The 20,319-nt window shown below is 36.4% G+C and overlaps 1 pseudogene; it reads left to right on the top strand.

Moving 5' to 3' along the window:
* Window positions 1–20,319, top strand: part of LOC107740442 (dual specificity mitogen-activated protein kinase kinase 5-like) — a 57,484-nt pseudogene that overhangs the window by 32,918 nt on the left and 4,247 nt on the right.

Below are 20,319 nucleotides of genomic sequence, written 5' to 3'. Positions count from 1 at the left end.
AACAGTTTACTCGCGCGTGACTTGTATTAACAAATTTGGTCCGTTTAGAAACTTTGCCGTGTGAAAGCGAACCGCACCAAGAATAAAAAGCAACATTGTAATAATTTGAATCCCTGTTTCGGAACAAAGCAATCGATCTACAGGTGTGAAAGCACCCTAAGATAAACCCTCTGTCAGATGATTACTTAGATCCAGCAAGTGGGAATTGCAAGGCAGAAAAGGACTGAAATTTTTTTTTTATTACCTTTAACTGGGACTCTCCTTTCCAACAGAAATGCTATGTAGAAACCATATGTATTTTATTGTTATCATATGGTTATGAATATAAATTAATCCCCATGAAACAAGTTATGTTATTGTCAAAAAAATAACCCACTATTTTTTTTTTTAATCTCCAGACTGTGATACTTTTTGAGAAGTATATCATGAGTATACTTTTAGAGTCAAACATACTGTATAAACCTGGAGGTGAATAAAATGCAGGAGATATGAAATTAATGGAAAAAATGCTTGGTGAAGCTTATCCTAATTGAGGATCAGACTATTAGCGGCTGTGTTTTCATTATGTAAACGATGTTACCACATCATGCCCATATCTTGCCATCAGCGTTTTCCTGATCTTCCCCCAGTGATCATAAACATGTCTTGGTGCAATGCTTATGTTTGTAACATGCTAATTGCATGTTTTTGCTCTTGCTTACTCATTCTCACCTAAATCCCTTTTTTCTCCTTGCAGATTCAAAAGAACCAGGGTTCCTTAATGGTAAGTGTTTTTCATGTATTTTCAGAGATGTAGGCGGCTCCTCTCACAACCCCTTGCAGTTTTCTCCTCACCTCGCATGGTTGCCTCCCTCTGAAGTTAATACCAGACAATAATACGCTCTGTCTTAACAGCCTGTATTCAGATTAGGTGCCATTAGAAATAAGAAAACATTACAGATCAAATGGCTTTTCCCGAGTCAGAGTGCATTTGATTAAGCTGTATTGCTACCTGTTTTATTGCATTAATGATTTTATTTCCTTTGCACTGTAAGGACGTTGTATGGGGTCTAATCTCTTTTTCTTCTACCCCCCTCTGTCACAGCCTCTTCAGTTATTGCAGTGCATTGTTGATGAGGTGAGTCTGTGTCCCATGTACGAAACTGTCCCTAATGGGGTGGAAAGCTGATATTTTGTTTCCTAATGAAGCGAGGTGCATTATCAGCTCTGCTCAGGGTTTGAGCTCTGAAGAGCTGGAGCTGTCGAGAGCTCGGCCGTGCTGATGTCAAGGCCTTGAACGGAACAATTGGTTTAGCTCTGGATTTGGAAATTCAGCTAAACTTGAAAATACATTGAAGAAGGTTGGGCAGCAAAATTGTAGTTGTTTCAGACTAGCAGTAAAACAATCGCAGTTTAAGAAATAAATAACATTTCATACAAACAAATTTAAAGCTCAAAGTTTTTAAATAGCTTCATATGTTTTTTTATTCTCTGCATTTCTTTCTCATTCTGTCTCTCTCTTGCGCACACACAGTTTGCTGGTTTAATGTAGCATGACAGGGCTCTGGACAACTGAGGGTTGTGGACCACAGAGTTGTTGCATTAACCTTGACATCCGTTAGGCGCTAAAATACACCCAGCTAAACCCTGACATATTTTCTCACCCTTATCTCTCTGAGGAGTTGGGTCAGGGTCAGTTAAACACAGATATTCCTTGAAATAGATACAACTCTTGTGTTATATATCACTTCTCTGATGTACACACCTTTCTGGTATAAATCTGGTGTGTATATAGAGTTTTATGCAGTATTTCACCCAGTCAGCCTTGTGATTCTTCAGATTTGTACTCTTTACTGGCCCTGAGGCAGTTGTTTGCAGTGTGTGTGTAGGTATGTATGTACATATATGCCCACCAAGGCTGCTTTTTTTTTGTTGATAAAATACAGTAAAAACAGTAATATTATGAATTAGTATTATTACAGTGTAAAATTACAGTTTTCTATGTTGATATATTTTAAAATTTTATTTATTCCTGTGATGGCAAAGCTGATTTTTCACCATCACTCCAGTCTTCACTGTGACATGATTCTTCAGAAGTCATTTCATGTGCTGCTCAAGCCAAACTTTTCTTTTTCTTATTATCAACGTTGAAAATTATTTTAAGAACAGTTATAAGTATTGCAAATGATTCTTGAGCAGCAAATCAGCATATTAGAGTCATTTCTGAAGGATCATGTACAGTAGATTGGAATAATGGCTGCTGAAAATTCAGTTTTACCATCTTAAGAATCTCACAATCTTTCCCATTTTGTTGTGTTGTGTACTGTATAGTTATTTTAAATTCACTGTTGTCTGCTCACTAAGCAGCTGTACACATTCTTCCCTGGGCCACAGGGCCATCCATATTGTTGTTGTTTTTTCTAGTTAAAAAGTAAGATGACAACATCTGTGTTAAAACTGTTGGATCTGAATGGCTGTACCTTAGCAAACCTCAGCAGATTTGTTCCTTAAATTAGCAAATCGGAAGAGTTACGAGAGGTCATCTTTTACCACACTCGACACTCAAACAATCCCCAAATTTGCATCAGTCTCCTCAGCATTCAGTTAAAGCCCGTAGGCCATGGTAACTCTGACATTTAAATGCGTTTCCACTGCTATGTGAGTAATTAATAAGTAATTGTGTTAATTGTGTGTGTGGGGGGAGCCTCTCCCTTGTCTTCTCTTCTCTTCTCTGCTTGAGCTACTCACTGACACATGCTAATAACAGAGCGCCACAGAGAGATGAAGGAGAGGGAAGCATAAACACACATTAAACATACCCAACGTGTCCTTTCTGCTATAGATTGCTGCACGTAATTAATAATTAAACGGCCGCTCGTGTAATGAGTTGACCTGCTTGAACTGTTCATTACTCATCCGGCAGAGGCATCACTCAAACTATTTTCTGCCGTGCCCTTCGCTCCGTCTCCCTCAGGCCAAAGAGTGCGCTGCCACGCCGCTGCCGACTGCATTCAGCTGACCAAGGCCTTATTACTCACTGCCACTGATTTACAACCTTCGGAGAGAGACGGTGAGAGAGAGCTTGAGACGGGAGTTGTGGGTACTCCCCAGGACCTACTTTAAAGAGTAATCTAGTGCACAGACCGAGAAAGAGGCAGAGTCAATGTGATGGACTGAAAGAGCAGGAGAAAAGAGAACATTTAGAAACTATACCTGAGAGAATATGAGAAACAGGCTGAATAAAGAGGATATCTGCTCAAGAAGAACATCAAGACCAGTCAATTAGAAAAATGGGAAAGAATATTCTGTGATGTGAATGTACGATCTGAGACCCATTAAATGCGAGTTTGTCATCAGTAATGTTGAAAAGTCACTAGAAGGAAGAAAAAAGTGTCATGAATCATATGGGAGAAATTCTGGAAGGTCACAGGTAGTTGATGTAATCTGACCACTTTGACTTCAAGAGGATGCTGGTAATGATAGTCTGGCTAGTTTTGTCTAGATGGATAGTACTTTTGAATTTTTTAAACTCAAGAACCCCACATTCCATTATGCTCTATTTTGATTTATTTGTCTGCTCACTCGACAGCAGCTCTACACGTTCACCTCTGGGCCACCAGGACATCCTTACTGTTTTTTCTAGTAAAACCAAACTTAGATAGTCAAGAAAAATAAAACCTCTAATCTAAGTGACTGTATCTGTCAGATGATTCATTGCCTAAATTAGCTAATCTAAGAATGCAAAAAGAATGCATTTTTTTCCATTCTACTGCACTACTTCCAATGTTTTTCTTCGTAAACGTGCAAGACGGACATGTTTGACTTGCATTCACATCTCGCGTCTATTGCAGCATCTTGTGCCTGACACAGCTTTCAAAAAATTCAACTTAGTGTTGGGCGATATGCTCCATAGTCATATCTTCCTGTCATCAACCTGTGAGATCGCTGATACATGATATTATCATGCTAATTTATTTAATTATTTACTATTTATTAATTGTTTAATAGAGGGAGAGGGAACCAACTCCAGAGTATTGCTAAAAGCAGCCTAATGTTAGTGTCTATCTATTAACTACACATTTGATCTTTTTAGTCAAGATGTCATGTCATAAAATATTTTGATATGACAGAATTTATGTTTAACATCATCACAATTAAATAAAAACATTTTAAACTACTAATTATAATGCTTGCATTTCCTCAGTTATTCAAACAGCAGCTACAGAAAACGAGCAAAAAACATTTATATTATCAAAGAACATCATCACTGACTTCAGTCTAGTGCGAATTAATGCACTTTAAAAACACTCTTATTATAATCAGTGAAGCTATCTACACGATGAATCAATCTCTTATACTTACATTACACATACATCCGCACTTTGTTGTGTATGATGAGAGAATTCGCAAGAGAACTGAATTCAGTCTCAACAACAAAACTCATCTGAACGCCTCTGATTGGCCATTGCATTCATAAGCTCAACAGAATCAAGTGTGATTGGTTTTAACGTGCAACACTGTAAAAACGTGTATGATGGTACAAATAAGCACTAATATTAATTACATAATAATACTATAATAATAATAATAATCGTCTTTATCGTCAAAGGCATCAGCCACAGGCGATATCTCTGGCTATCGTCGCTAAAAGATACTCGTCTATCGGCACAACCGTAGTTCAACTTTTATAAAACTCGTCTCAAGACTTTGCATTTTTTTCCCATTCCACTACCTGCGTCTCACAGTTTTAAAAGTAAAAACGCGTTCTGTGTGACTGGTCCCTAAGGAGGTTCGAGAGTTTACTCTACACTCAAACAATCCCCAAATTTGCATCAGTCTCCTTAGCACTTTGTTTAAACCTGTAGGCCATGGTGAGATTACCATCGGTAATGACGAACATGAGCTTACCATTGGAAATTATGAAAAGCCACTAAAAAAACAAAGAAGTGTCATGAAGTATATGGGAGAAATTCAGGAAGGTCACAGGTCGTTTTAATAATCTGACTTCGACAGGATGTCGGTAATGACAGTCTAGCTTGTTTGAAGGGCATTGTGTGTGAATGTGTATGGCTGGTTTCCATGGTGACCCCGGTATAAATTATCAGCCGCAAGGCCTCGCAGGGTGAATAAACGGCTAAATGGAGGTGAAGCACGAAAGTTTTTTTTTTTTTGTCCTCTTGTTTTCTCTTTCACCTCTTTTATTTCTCTCCAAATCCCTCGATCAGGTCCAGCTCTGCTTGGTGTCTAATAGTTGTTGCTAGCGCACTCTTTTTTCAGAACTGCACACTTGTCCATCTGCACGGCGGCCCGTCTTTAATTGTCCCTCTCCAGTCGTGTATTGAAACAGCCCTGATGCTTCTAATAAGACTTTGCTTAAATTCACCTCTGTAATTACTGATCTAATTTTGCCTGATAATTGCTGCTGGGCAATTACATGTATATTTACTGCTGGTATTGTGGAGGAAGACGGGCCATGGTCTGGCTCTGTTTGTAGTGTTGGATAATGGCAGCAAGCTGCATAATATAACAGTGCTTTCATCATCATCCTCATCATGCAGCCGCCACATCAAAGACCCCCAAATGAAGGTGTTTGTGCATCCTCAAGTGTACATGCATCTGTTTGTGTACGTGTGTGAGGCTGTGTGCATCTCGCTGTATTTACATGTGGGTTATGAGTGTTGCTCTGAATTTGTTTTTTTTTTTGGTCCAGACTTGGGACATGTATGTGTACTGTGGCCTCCAGGCTGTGAGTCTTGGCTGTGTAATGATATATAGCTGCACTAGTGCACCTCTGGCTATGTTCATTGGAATAGGTGTGTTTCGAGCTCTCTAGATCGCAGAAAATCAGGGCTTCATACACAAAAAAATTACTAGTGAGACGATGACTTATAAAAAGAAACATTTAGGAGACAAATGCCTTTTTAGCTGACAAATGTGACACTGGACCACAAAACCTTAAAGTCTTAAGTCGCTTGGGTATAATTTTAGCAATAGCCAAAAAAACATTGTATGGGTCAAAATTATCAATTTTTCTTTTATGCCAAAAATCATTAGGATATTAAGCAAAGATCATGTTCCATGAAGATATTTTGTAAATTTCCTACCGTATATATATCAAAACTTAATTTTTGATTAGTAATAAGCATTGCTAAGAACTTCATTTGGACAACTTTAAAGGCGATTTTCTCAGTATTTTGATTTTTTTGCACCCTCAGATTCCAGATTTTCAAATAGTTGTATCTCAGACCATACAAACCATACATCAATGGAAAGCTTATTTATTCAGCTTCCAGATGATGTATAAATCTCAATTTCAAAAAATTGACCCTTATGACTGGTTTTGTGGTCCATGGTCACAAATTACAGAATTTCTCAGACACTGAAGGGATGTTTTTAGTGCATTATATAGACCACACATTGGTTATATTATAAACAGTTAAATAATATATGTTTTTCTAGTTGAATTTAGTATAAATAATTTCCAGTTTTGTCTTGATTGTGTTTGTGCTTGTGCCATTGAAGGAATATTTCTGTCTGTTTGGGGAAAATAAATGTTGATTGTAGTTTAAACATGTGGGCTTGAAAATGTTCTATTACAGTTGATTCAACTTGACAATTGAACCGCATATGTTAAAAAATAACCTATGATATATATTTTTTAATTATTTGATTTAAACATTTTTTTTTTTATTTTTTAGAATACCAAATGTTGAAATGACGTTTATATTTAATTACATGTTGTTGTACATGAATAAGCTAGAAATGTAAGTCTCATGAACCTAAAATATACATCACACTAACAATTTATCTTTTTGAAAAATGTAACTGATAAATGACTTGCGTTCAGTGAGGGAGTCAGTTATGAACTCCCGAATCAGGAAGGAGTGAATGTGATTCAAACCACTAACTCTTGAGTGAGTTTGAGACAGTTTTGTGAATGAGACTTAAAAATAATGTTTTTCTTCCAATGAGTTATTCAGGCAGGCATTACTTCTAAAGTCTCCAATAACAACTCGATTTTTGTTTTTTTGTTGCATGCGCAACCTTTTTAGTCCCCTCATAACCTCGGATCAGATCATTACTTTCTGTCATCCTGCTATCCATGTGTATGTGTGTGTTTTCAAACTGCAACAAGATTGCTTGTATTGTGCAAAAAATGTTTAATTTAATTCCTACTGGCTGTTAAAGCAGTTTCTTCTTCTCTTTGTCCCTCACAAACAGACATTTCCTAAAAGAAAATCTATTCACTTTCCCTTCCAATACATCAGTCCTTCCTAAACACCTTGAATCTCAATTCTTTCTTTAACATCAAGGCTTTTGTGTCTGTGTAACATGTTGATGTCATCAATTCTTTCCCCCGAGGTCATGTTAATACAAATTATGGTTGTAATGCAAATAATCTTTTCTCTGAAACAGGCCACATTTTTTTTCTTTCTTCTCTAGTCTTAGATAAAACAGGGGCTCCAATTTCCAGAAAGTTATATTACACCGAAGATGTCTCAGTTTGATCTCGGAGGTGTCTGAATACATGCAAGAAAGCAACAATTACACAGTTAGAAATAGATCTGGAATTTGACTTTATTTCACTTGTTCCATTTGCTTTCAATGTGTCTGTTCTTTAGAAGTATCTGATTTAATTTCCTTACCCTGTTAACATTATTTGGAGGTTGAGGTCGTAACTAAATGTTCTTGTCAACTGTTTGCCCTTCTGCCTTATGAGCACATGAATGGCTGTCTTGCTCTGAGAGTACGCTTTTTCAAACAGACATTTCCTAAAAGAAAATCTATTCACTTTCCCTTCCAATACATCAGTCCTTCCTAAACACCTTGAATCTCAATTCTTTCTTTAACATCAAGGCTTTTGTGTCTGTGTAACATGTTGATGTCATCAATTCTTTCCCCCGAGGTCATGTTAATACAAATTATGGTTGTAATGCAAATAATCTTTTCTCTGAAACAGGCCACATTTTTTTTCTTTCTTCTCTAGTCTTAGATAAAACAGGGGCTCCAATTTCCAGAAAGTTATATTACACCGAAGATGTCTCAGTTTGATCTCGGAGGTGTCTGAATACATGCAAGAAAGCAACAATTACACAGTTAGAAATAGATCTGGAATTTGACTTTATTTCACTTGTTCCATTTGCTTTCAATGTGTCTGTTCTTTAGAAGTATCTGATTTAATTTCCTTACCCTGTTAACATTATTTGGTGGTTGAGGTCGTAACTAAATGTTCTTGTCAACTGTATGCCCTTCTGCCTTATGAGCACATGAATGGCTGTCTTGCTCTGAGAGTGTACGCTTTTTGTCTGTGAGTGTTTGTCCCATGTTCTGTGCATCAGCAATCGTCCACTGTCCAACAAAAGAGGGGTTCAGGTGCTTCGAAAATTTAATATACACGGCTGCTTTTGAATGTCTGCACATGAAATACCTCATTATGGACTGTAACCCTTCTGCAAACTAGTCAAGGCCACACAAAAACTACAAGTTATACATCATCGACTTTTTTTTATTCTGTTGTGGATATTTTTGTAAATAATAATTTTGATAATGCGTTTATTATATGTTTATTTTTTAGGATCCTCCGGTGCTTCCAATTGGTCAGTTCAGTGAGAAATTTGTCCACTTCATTACACAATGGTGAGTGTTTCCAGTACCAACTGAACACCTGTTTCTTCTCTTCTACCTCTCATAAATAAATAAATCCTTATAATATTGGAATGAATTTGCATCGATAACCCACAACACAAACTATAAAAACATTTTATTAACAAAAAAAAAAAAAAAGAATACATTTAGAACATGAAAAATACTGGCGCTAATCAAAGCTGCCAAATGTCTGACTGTGAAAATGATGTAATAAAGTGATAGCTGAAAGTTACTTTATGCATTTATGCCAAGAAATTATAAGGCTTTATTGTTCAAACCCCCACTTTGAAACCTTTGTATGTCTAAATATGTTTGTGTGTGTTTATGTATATACTGGACTTTCTACTCATCAAAGAATCTTACAAATAATACATGTATCACAGTTTTAACGCAAATAATAAGCAGCAGAACTGGCTTCAGCATTGATAATAAGAAATGTTTCTTGAGCACCAAGTCAGCATATAAGAATGATTTCCAAAGAATCATGTGACACTGAAGACTAGAGTAACGGTTGTTGAAAATTCAGCTTGGCATCATTAAAATAGAAGAGTTATTTAAGTTTCACAATATTACTGTTTCACTGTATTTTTGATCTAATAATTGCAGCCTTGCCTTTCTTTCAAAAACATTTTAAAAATCTCTAACAAGTCGTGTGTAAAGCATGTAACGTAGTGGCCTAACACACAATAGCCTTTCCTGGGTCTACACACCAGACAGTACAGTAGTTAGACTAGCTATACACAACAGTAAATATTTACCCAACATCTGTCCCTGGTTTGCTGACCTTGCTTTCTCAAACACAACCGCACTCAAAATTGCCTTCCACAGGTCATGCCCCAAGAAACCAGAATTCCCCACCATCCTCTTTTGCCTGAGGGCATGGTGGGTGAAGCCAGATGTTTTGGGATTTGTTTAGCAGCTGATGTTTACCTGCAACACACTTTATTTACACAAACAGGTCACCTGGCTCACTAGTGCCACCCCTGCCTGGCACTGCTCCTCTAACATCCTCTTCTATTATTAGCCTGCTCTGAGTGTGTGTGTCATTCATCATGGTCCAAATGGGCCCCTCTGTAGGCCGCTCTGTCCCTATAATCCCTCCCATTTCTTATCTGGGTCAGCTTGACTAATTTACTTGCACTAAGGTGTGATCTGTGCCAAGGAGAATTGATAATTACTTACCGCTCCCTTTATCACTTTGAGATGCAGTTATATTAACCTCAACAGTGCAATGATAAAGATGGTGTAGAAGATATACTGGATGCATAATCTGCATTTATTAAGAAATATGGGATTTATGATTGCTCATAATACTAAGAAAACATACTGTAAACTTCCTCTTTAGTGTATTGACACTAAACTACAAATCGGCTTGTTCTCTTATTCTAGGATTGCTGATATCAGAAACCTAAATGCAGGAAGATGTGATGTGATTTACATGTTAATTATGCTTATTCAGTGAGCAGACATGTGACCTGCATAGTCACAGTGAAGTAATGTAGAGATAGTCCCAAAAAACAAATTATATTATGAGCAAAATGAGGGACCATTTGTAGGGTTTACATGCTCTTGAAAGTATTTCCGGACACGGATTCAAGAACTGGAAAGTCCTTGAAAGTAATTGAATGCTCTGTCAGCTGGAAAACCCACAAACTTAGATGACATCTGACAATCAGCAGTCTGTGGCCCAGGTACTGAAGTGAGTGTTGTAATACAGACCAGTGTTATTTTAGCATCATTAATATACTATTATAGCTTTTGGTAAGATTTTGAATTAGATTTTATTTTTATATTTTGTTTCACTTAGTTATTTTGTTGTCATTTTTAGTATTTATTCTTTTATTCCTATTTATTAGTTTGAGTTATTTTAGTACTTCAACTGAAGGTTGGAATACACTACATGACATTTGCCGACTTCTGCGTCTTGTATGATGGTCACAGACTCCATTATTTTAGCTTCAGACTTTGAGTCCATCCGGTCTGAAGAAAATAAAACATGTTTGATATTGTGAGCTGATTTTAGAACACCTCGTTTTCAATTGTCACATCTTTTAGCAACAAGGCATGAGTTTGAGTTTGTTGTGTTCTTAACAACTTGAAAGTCTGGTAGTGTGTGATCCTGAGTCATTTAGTGTTTGATGTCCAGTTTTATTTCTAACTATTTAAAAAGTCAGCAAGTGTTTGATGCCTGGTGTTAAAAACTGTTACAGACTAATGTTGCGATTCATGATAAATGAACTCAGAAAAGCCAGTGTTCTTCACCAACGTATCAATATTACACAGGCGACGTGAGATACACACTGACAGAAGACATGAGTTTTTATTTGATAGAAACAACTGTGTGAGGTCAGACAGGCGGCACAAAAGTCAGTGAGTCATGATTTCAAATTCCGATTCCGATTCACTCTTGTGTAGGCTATTGCACAACAACCCCAGAAAATCTTGACAAATTGTAAGCATTAAGATTGCTATACTGAGCTTGCATGTTCACATATTAAATATTACACTTGATGTGTTATAAGGGCCTTCAGGTACACCATGTATACTGGATGGCAGGTACTTGAAAAGGTCCTTGCATCTGGTGTTCATTAAAGACTGGGAACCCTGAATTTGTCAAATCTTGTGCTGTTTCTGGCTGACTGTGTGCAGCACCTGCTGCTATAAAGTCCTTTGATATGCTTTCAAACAGAGTGACTAAAGTTTATTTTTCACAAGGTCCCTGATCACTTCAGTCTGACCTTAACAGTGTCAGTGGCACATTTCAACATGGATTGTTTTGTGAACTTGTCTTAAGAGGTTGGTATTGAAAGGGATGTGCAGTGCAAAATATATTGAACACTTATTGTACATGCATAGACACTGTCTATATGAAAAGCCTTAAAGGGTTAGTTCACCCAAAAATGAAAATTCTGTCATTAATTACTCACCCTCGTGTTGTTCCAAACCCGTAAGACCTTCGTTCATCTTCGGAACACAATTTAAGATATTTTTGATGAAATCTGAGAGCTCAATTTAAGATATTTTTGATGAAATCTTTCACTTTCAATTTCATCAAAAATATCTTAAATTGTGTTCCGAAGATGAACGAAGGTCTTACGGGTTTGGAACAACACGAGGGTGAGTAATTAATGACAGAATTTTCATTTTTGGGTGAACTAACCCTTTAAAAGCACAGCAGCAAAAATTGGCCCATTTAATTCTGATCCATTTAAAAGGTCAGAATGAAGTTGAATAAAAAGTCAGGAAATCGAAATAGTTTTGTGCACAAAAACCCTGTCTAATGTTATGAGTATTGAAGGGGGGAAAATAAAATGACAAACTATATTTTATATCAGACCTTTAAAAGCCCATATAAAGATTAAATCCTTGCTGTCTAGTGTTATTATGAGAGTCATACTTTCAATACATTGACAGATAAATTGGCCAATATTTGATGAAAAACACTATTACTGTAAAAAAAAAAAACTTGCCCCTTTTAAACTTGAACTCTTATTCATTTACTAACTGCTTGTTTTCTTAAAAAAAAAAAAAAAACTAACACTAGCTTCTCTATTCTTTTTGTATTCTATCTATTTGTTTTCTTTTTATTTATTATACAATTAACAAAAGCAAAAAAGTCAAGGTTTGGCCTCCTCAGTCATACCTTAAGGAGTTCTGACATGCTTCTTTTGCGTTCATCCTTTTGAATTAACAGAGGATAATTAATTACTATATGTGGAATCACACACAATGACCTCTTCTGCTTTTGTTCCCACAGTATGAGGAAGCAACCCAAAGAAAGACCAGCTCCAAATAATCTTATGGTGAGTCTCTTTTCCACTCTTTCACATTTTCCCCCTTAAGTCCAAATCAGCCTTCAAGAGGATTAGAACATGAAATGACAATTATTCCATGGATGGAGTAAGTGAATGGGTATATTCAATGGTAGGAAGGCTTTTGTCGGGACTCTGTGTAAGGGTTTGGGTAAAACCTTGAACTTTTTGTTTCGTCTGGATTTTGTTTGAAAACTTAATCTGTCCTGTGTTACATACTCCACTAATCTGCACCATGCAAGTAACTTTTATGACCATCAGGCTATTGATTTAAAATTTTTTTAAGTGTTGTGTAACCTTTGAGTCCTCTGCTGTGGATTTAGCCGAGGAAGGACAAAAAAGCAGCAGGATGCTATGTGTGTTTGTGAAGGGCACATGACTATTAGTTGCTATCGGATAAAAAGGTGCTTGAGCATTGTGAGGCGTTAAAAGCCTCTAAACGTTTACATTTTGACATCTTTAAAAGATGCGTATACATTTGAATGTTTTTGGTAATCTAAGCACTTCTTGAGGCTTCTCCCATTAGGAGATATAAAAGGGAAAAAAAATTCAACTAATAACCACAAAACATTTATAATATATAGATAGATATCTTGTGTTTAAAGAAATGGACGAATATCAAAGTCCTCATTTAATCCTCTAGGGGACAACGTGTCTAGTGTATAAATCCAGAAGGCCTCACGCTGTAAAAGCAATTTGTTGATATCACCTACGCGACACTTAACTACCCCAATGCCTATGTAGTATGTATTAACCCCTAGAGGATTAAATGAGGACTTTGATATTCGTCCATTTCTTTAAACACAAGATATCAATTTATATATAATAAATGTTTTGTGGTTATTAGTTGAATTTATGTACGTAGGCAGGTATCAATTAATGTTATTGAACAATACATTGAGAATTGTATTCTTGTATTTTGCATAGCTTCATATGTTTTGTTTTGTTGTTTACATTTTTTTTCTTTGTTTTTCTCCTTGGTTGAGATGTCATTGTTTTGGTATTATTATTATTATTATCATGATAATATTGTATGGTCATGTGACCTTTGATCACCTGGAGGTAGGCCTATAAAGATTGGTACATCAGTGTTGTTCATTTGTCTGATGAAGAGCCTGCGTGCTCGAAACGTCACACACGCTATGCGACAGTTCTTTTAAAATAAATTTGATACTTTTGGAGCTTTGGTGTTGCCGACTTTACATTTAAAAACATTTTCCACTTGTTTCTTAGTCGAGCACCCAGTTGAATCTGAGAGCTGTCTGACCCTGCATAGACAGCAACGCAACTGAAATGTTCCCAAGTCCAGAGACGTAGCAAGGAGATCGGTAAAATAATCCATGTGACATCAGTGGTTCAACCGCAATTATACAAAGCTACCAGAATACTTTTTGTGCGCAAAAGAAAAAAAAAACGACTTTATTCAACAATTCGTCTCCTCCGCATCACCCTGTAGTGCCGTTTTGGAGAGTATATATATATTTATGTAAACATAATTAAAACATAATTGTAATTTTTTACAACCGCTAGCTCTAATGCTTTCTAACTCAAAAACTAAGTTTAAAAATGTTGCAACAACAACACTTGAGGCTGTCTACACTGGACACAACAAAGCGACCGTTGCAAATCATTTGAACTTTGAGTCAGTATGTCATAAATAGAACAAAGCATCGGTTTACTGTCAGGGATTTGTCATGTTGTGTCACGCCACATCCACTGTAGACAGCATCACTGATTATAATGGGTTCTACTGTATTGTGTCGCGTCCGGTGTAGATGTGGTGTTAATTCTATTTCTGTGCCAGTTGGAACAACTCAAATTCCTCCAGTGGCTGGGCTGACTAGGTTGCGTGTCGGCTTACACTGTCACAGAAGTTAGCACTCAGAGCCTTTAAAAGCTGTCAGCACAGCAGCTGGATTTTCTCAGACCACGGACAGCGCAGTCCACAGAGATCTGACTGCTAATGCAGAGAGCATGAGTGTGATACCTGTGCTTCAGTGTTTGCTCACTCACTGTCGAGTTAAACTCTATCAGGAGGGTGATAGACAGACAGTCTCCACTTTCAATGATGCTTAGCATTTAACTCATCGCTCTGAGAACAAATGAACATTTTTCTTTATCCTCTAATATCAGATGTCTGGCTATTTGCACTATTATTAAAACACATACTTTGTCTTTTTTGACTGATGTAATACGCTGCATATTTTTGAGTCAGATGTTTTTTTTTCAGTGCTTATTTATTTAGCAGGGATGCATTAAACAGATTAAGTGACATGTATAGTTTTACAAAAGATTTCTATTAAAAATAAATGCTGTTATTTTGAAAAAAAAGTCCAACATTTTAACATGGATAATAATAATGATGTTTCTTGAGCACCAAATCAGCATATTAATATGATTTCTGAAGCTCATGTGACACTGAAGACTGGAGTAATGAATGCTGGTAATTCAGCTTTGGTATCACAGGAATAAATTACATTTTAAAAATATATTTAAATAGAAAACATTTCTTTTAAATTGGAAGAATATTTCATATATTTAACTCTTTTTACTCTATTATTGATTCAGGGTTCGTACGGGTGCTTGAATTTTAACGTAGTGTTTTCAAGGTTTGAAAAGTGCTTGGATTTTGAAAAAAGTGATTGAAACTGCTTGAAATTGCAATTGCATTGGTTTTATAATAATTTGCTTTATTACTGAATAACGTTAGTTCACTTTTTAGACAAAATGCCTTTTGCATAAAATGAAAACAGCTCCCCTCAACTCTGCACATGTGTTCAAAATGCTGTATTCATGCAGTTCCAAAGCACCACCTAGTGGCAGACAGAACCTCACATTTTAGCCTTTAAACTATTTTTAAGAAATTGGTTGAGTCAAAAGTGTAAAGAATTATTTTAATTTAAAGCAAACACACATCTTACTGTCTAGACAGATTTTTGAAGGCACATTAGCTTATTGTTCTGAACAAAAACAGCAGACGGGCTTATTGAAAATGCAAATTCATCCTCTGCCACCAGAGCCGCTGAGAAACAAAATAATTCTTTATACTTTTGACTCATCCCTTTTCTTTATTTCTTAAAAATATTTTAAAGGCTGAAATGTGAGGTTTGTCACTTTATAAGTCTCTTTCTATTTGTGAAAACCTGTATTTGAACTGCAAATCATGGTTTTTTGCATTTTATGGTTTAATATGTTACAATAGACATTGTCCTACCCCACTCATACGGTATTTCTTTTATTTGTGCAGGTCTTAAAAAGCCTTACATTTTATTTTTAAAATCCTGCATATACCCTGTAAATTCATTCTTTCTTTTGTTTTTATTTTATAATTTATATAGGCTATTTATATTATGCAATGCTATATGCAATTCAGGCTGGTGATTTTTAATAGCACAATAACATCTGATTTAAAGTAAAAAAAAAACCTCAAGTGTGTGTGTAAACGTGTAATTTACCACAGTTTAAAGTGCTGGAAAAGCTTGAAAACACACCTTGAAAGTGCTTGAAAAGTGCTTGAATTTGAAAAAGGTGTAAGAACCCTGTTGATTAATCAAATGCAGCCTTGGAGGTGTAAGAGACATAATATAAAAAAAAAAACAATTACAAAATCTTACAGATCCCAAACTTTTGAATCATTCTGTTTGTGTGGGTGTGGGTGAGGGTGTGTGTTTAAATATTTTTAGGGTTTTTATCTTGATTAAAGCTTTAATACAGTACGGCAACTGCACGCCATGTATAACGCTTCTCATAGCTATAGTATGTGAAAATAAGTGTATTCACTGAGCTGATGATCTGAATGAGGGAGAGAGAGAGAGAGATGCAGAGCGTGTGCAGAGCAGGGGAACGCGAGGAACACTATTAAGCTGCCGCTGCTTTAGAACATTGTTTTTGAAACTTGTGAATCCATTAGAATCGTTAGAAGACAGAAACGCGATTCATATATGAATAGATTTTTACGTGCACCTCTAGTTTTCTCTTCCTCTTCTCTAAAGCAGCGCAGCATGGCCTCTCCCCCCTTTGCTGCCTTTTCCCGGGGGGCGGGGTTTATCTGGGTTTGTGATGTCACGAACCCGGGAAGTAACTCGTTGTAGTCCCTACCAGCCGTTTTTGTAGGCATTAAACTGCCAGAATTTTAAAAGACGATATCTCCGTTTGCATTGAACTTTCAGCTTCGTAACTTTGCAGATATTGTTTATGCTCAAACAGCAACATTACACACTAACTAAAGTGAAATCGCAATGAACCACCCCTTTAAACGTGCCCCTATTATGGGTGATGAAAGTTTTATATTTTGGTTTTGGGAGTCCCCAACAACAGGTTGACATGCATGCAAGGTCAAAAAACACTTTCATTGTCTTATAATATGCATTTATTTTTACCTTACTTGCTCAACGACTTCCAAATGATTCGCTCAACGACTCATTTTTTCCAAACCCCTCCTTTGTGTGATGCTAATCTGTGGTGATTGGTCCGATTGGTCTCATTTTCATTTCATCATGCCTGTAATGCCTGACGTCAACATGAAACGGCTTGGGATTCGTTTTAAAAACGACTCGTTTCAATGATTCAGAGTCGACTCTTTCTTTTGAGAGACAATAACTTTATACACGGTGCACTTTCAGATTTAAAACTTTGCAGGATGTTTGCATTCACTTAGAGCTGTGTTACACACTGCATGAAAGGTAATTTTCTAAAATCCATAATAGGGGCACTTTAAGATCAGAAAAAACGTATATACGTTAGTTTTAGTTAGTCACAGTGCAGTGATTGACATCTTTCTCACTCATTGTCACTCAACCTTTTAGCACCTTTTGTCCCCTCCTGGCCTTTGCCATCCCCCCTTTCCCTGCGGGCTGTCCAGGGGGCTCAGCTGCAGCAGATATGAGCCTCAGCCAGGGACAAAAAGCTGAAAGAGTCCCACTAGCTCGCCGAATCTGTCACAGTGCTCCTGTAGCCACCCCCATGTTTCCTGATTGTGTGGGCTGATGAGCTAAGGAGCGATTGCTTACGTTCATGTGTTTTAAGACCCATGGGAGCGGCCTTTAAAAAGACACACAGTCTCGCTGAATGCCAGTGGCCCGTGCCGTGGGGATTCGGATGAGAACAGGCTTTGAAAGCCCTCTGACACCACTCTGATGACTTGTTTACACATTAGCACGCTGAGGAGCTTCTAGAACTCCCCCGAGGGTAATCCTACCTTTTAGCTCTCTGACACTGTGTCTGTCTGCCTTCCCTGCCTCTCACCCCCCTGAGAATGGGGGTCTTCAAAGCTGCCGGACTCTCTTTGCCACAAAGACTTGGCCAAATGTTAGAGATCAGATCGTCAGAATAAATCAATCGATTTGATTTTAATTTAGCTTGGGCAGTTATTAGAGTTTGATAAAAGTCACTTTATATGCAGTTGTCTTTCTAAAGAAAAATTACAAATGGGAATTTTTAAAGAATTTAATAGTTTCTCTTCCGATTCCTCTTAATGATTCCAGTTTACATTCATGTAATCCAGTTACATTAATGATTAATGGAAGGAATCTGCTGACTAAATCGATAATATATACACTATCATTCAAACGTTTGTGTTCGGTAAGATGTTTTAATGTTTTTGAAAACAAGCTCTTATGCTCACCAAGAACTCATTCTAATTTGCTGATTTGGTGCTCAAGAAACATTTCTTCTTATTATCAGTTTAAAAGCAGTTGTGCTGCCTAATGTTTTTGTGAAAATCGTGATACTTTTTTTTTTCAGAATTATTTTATGAATATATATTTTTTTGTATTTATTATAAATGTCTTTACTGTCACCTTTGATCAATTTAATGCATCCTTGCTAAATAAAAGTATTAATTAATTAATTTTTTTAAACTCACCCCGGTATTTCAGAAGTAGTTTTTAACTTCTTTACCGATTTAACTGATTTAAATCATAGAGTTATGAAACACAGACCTGTTTTGGAGATCTATCTGAGAAATGACTGGCTGTTGTTGACATGTTTGTTTCATAGGTGGCAGTCAACCCTCCCGTCTCACTCACAGACGTAGTGTTAGCTTAACAATAATTGAAGTAGTCTTACCCTGTAGCTTTTTAATCCAGATAGATGGTCTGTCCCATGGTGCCTGCTGAATTAAAAGATCAGCATTTATGAAATCTTAACATTATCCAAGAGCTCATATTCATCGTCCTGTGTCCAGTGGGAGCAGGTCGTTAGTATGCAAATCTGAAAAGACCTAGTTATTACTCTGACTTCTTCGCCTTCCTTAGTCTGTTTCTCTCTCTCGTGTTTTCTCTCGGCTTCAATATCGGCCTTGTGCATGCACACACACAAAATGACACGCATTACGCAGAGCTGTCGCTGTTCGCCAACACATTCTAATGAGGTGATGACCAACCACTTGTTATAATTGCTTTGGACTCCTTTTAATTTTCAAGCTTATTAATCATATGTAGTTATTTAAAATTGCATAAATTAATCTTAGATTTAAAAGCCTTTAACAGACTCAAAACAATTAAAGAGAGAGGTGAGATTTCCCCTGGGTTTGGCAGTTTTACTTTAATAGAGAATTCAGGTGATTATCACACTTTGATATGGGGCTGTGATTAATGTAGCCACACTTTTAAATGAGATTTTCCCATTTATTTATTTTTTTGTTCACGTGTTGGAAAGGTAAAGCCGGGAGACGATAATGACCTAACTAACAGAGTATTTATATGGTCTCTCCACTCTGCAAGTGTGCTAAGTTAGCAGCAGGTGGGTTAATTAATAGAGGTCCTGTTTCTGGCATGCTCCAGCACACACACACACACACACACACACACACACACGCACACCCAACAGAGGGACACACAGGTGGTGTGGTTTGTGTGTATGTGATCCGTCTCAGCACAGCCAAACAAGCAGGTGACCATCTAAGCTCTGATTTATTTCAGGTCGGCAGAGACGCATCCTAATGTATGCATCCTAAACTAATGTTTGCATTAGTTAGCAGACCTGCACATCAATTTGCTTTCTGCTAGATACATGCTTATTATAGCTAAATAAAGCTCTTTTTTTCATGACCTGAAAGAAATAACTGTTAGCTTAAAAAATATAATAGCATATACAGGTAAAATAATGAAATATATATATATATAAAAAAAATGTTTTAATATAGTTTACATTTATGTACTTTTTATGTACTAAAATAACTTCAGTTAATACAAAAAAATTACTAACACTTTAAAATTAAATGTAAAATATAAAATAAAAACGGGTTCAAAATATAAAAAAATAAATACATAAATAAAAATTTATTATCTTAATAATACCAAAATATTGTTAATGTGCTTAGGCTCTGATTGTTTTGTTAACTTCAGTTGCTTTAATGTCTGAGGGGTTTATTTTATTACATTTTTTTTTATGATTATATGAAAATCGCATTTAAAACGTTTTACCATGCCTTCGTTTATTTTTGTTATTTTTCAAATGTCTTATGTAATAATTACATTTTTACCCATGTCCCAGAAATATGAAAATCCACAACAAAAATATTACATTTAAAATACTATCTAAACAAATTCAATTCTGAAATAAACCATTTTGCTATATATTTTGTGAAAGGGATCTATATATGACTGTCCCACAGCTGTGGTATCATTTCCAATAAACAGGGCTGCGTTTCCGATAACGGTGTCTCTTAGCGCGCTACGAAGACTCTAAAGGTACACCTTATCACTTGCATATCATTGCTCTTTTGTTGATTTTGATTGCTTCCATTGTCCTCATTTGTAAGTCACTTTGGATAATAGCGTCTGCTAAATGTCTAAATGTAAATGTAAATGCAACCTTGGATATCACATATATCCAAGTGTGTATGTATGTATGTATGTATAAGTTTGCAAGAGCGCGAACC

The sequence above is a fragment of the Sinocyclocheilus rhinocerous genome, unplaced genomic scaffold, assembly GCF_001515625.1.
Source record: "Sinocyclocheilus rhinocerous isolate Xijiao unplaced genomic scaffold, SAMN03320098_v1.1 scaffold225, whole genome shotgun sequence".
In the NCBI taxonomy this organism is placed as follows: Eukaryota; Metazoa; Chordata; class Actinopteri; order Cypriniformes; family Cyprinidae; genus Sinocyclocheilus; species Sinocyclocheilus rhinocerous.
Note: the sequence above shows the minus strand (reverse complement) of the source record. Positions and strands in the feature narration are given on the sequence as shown.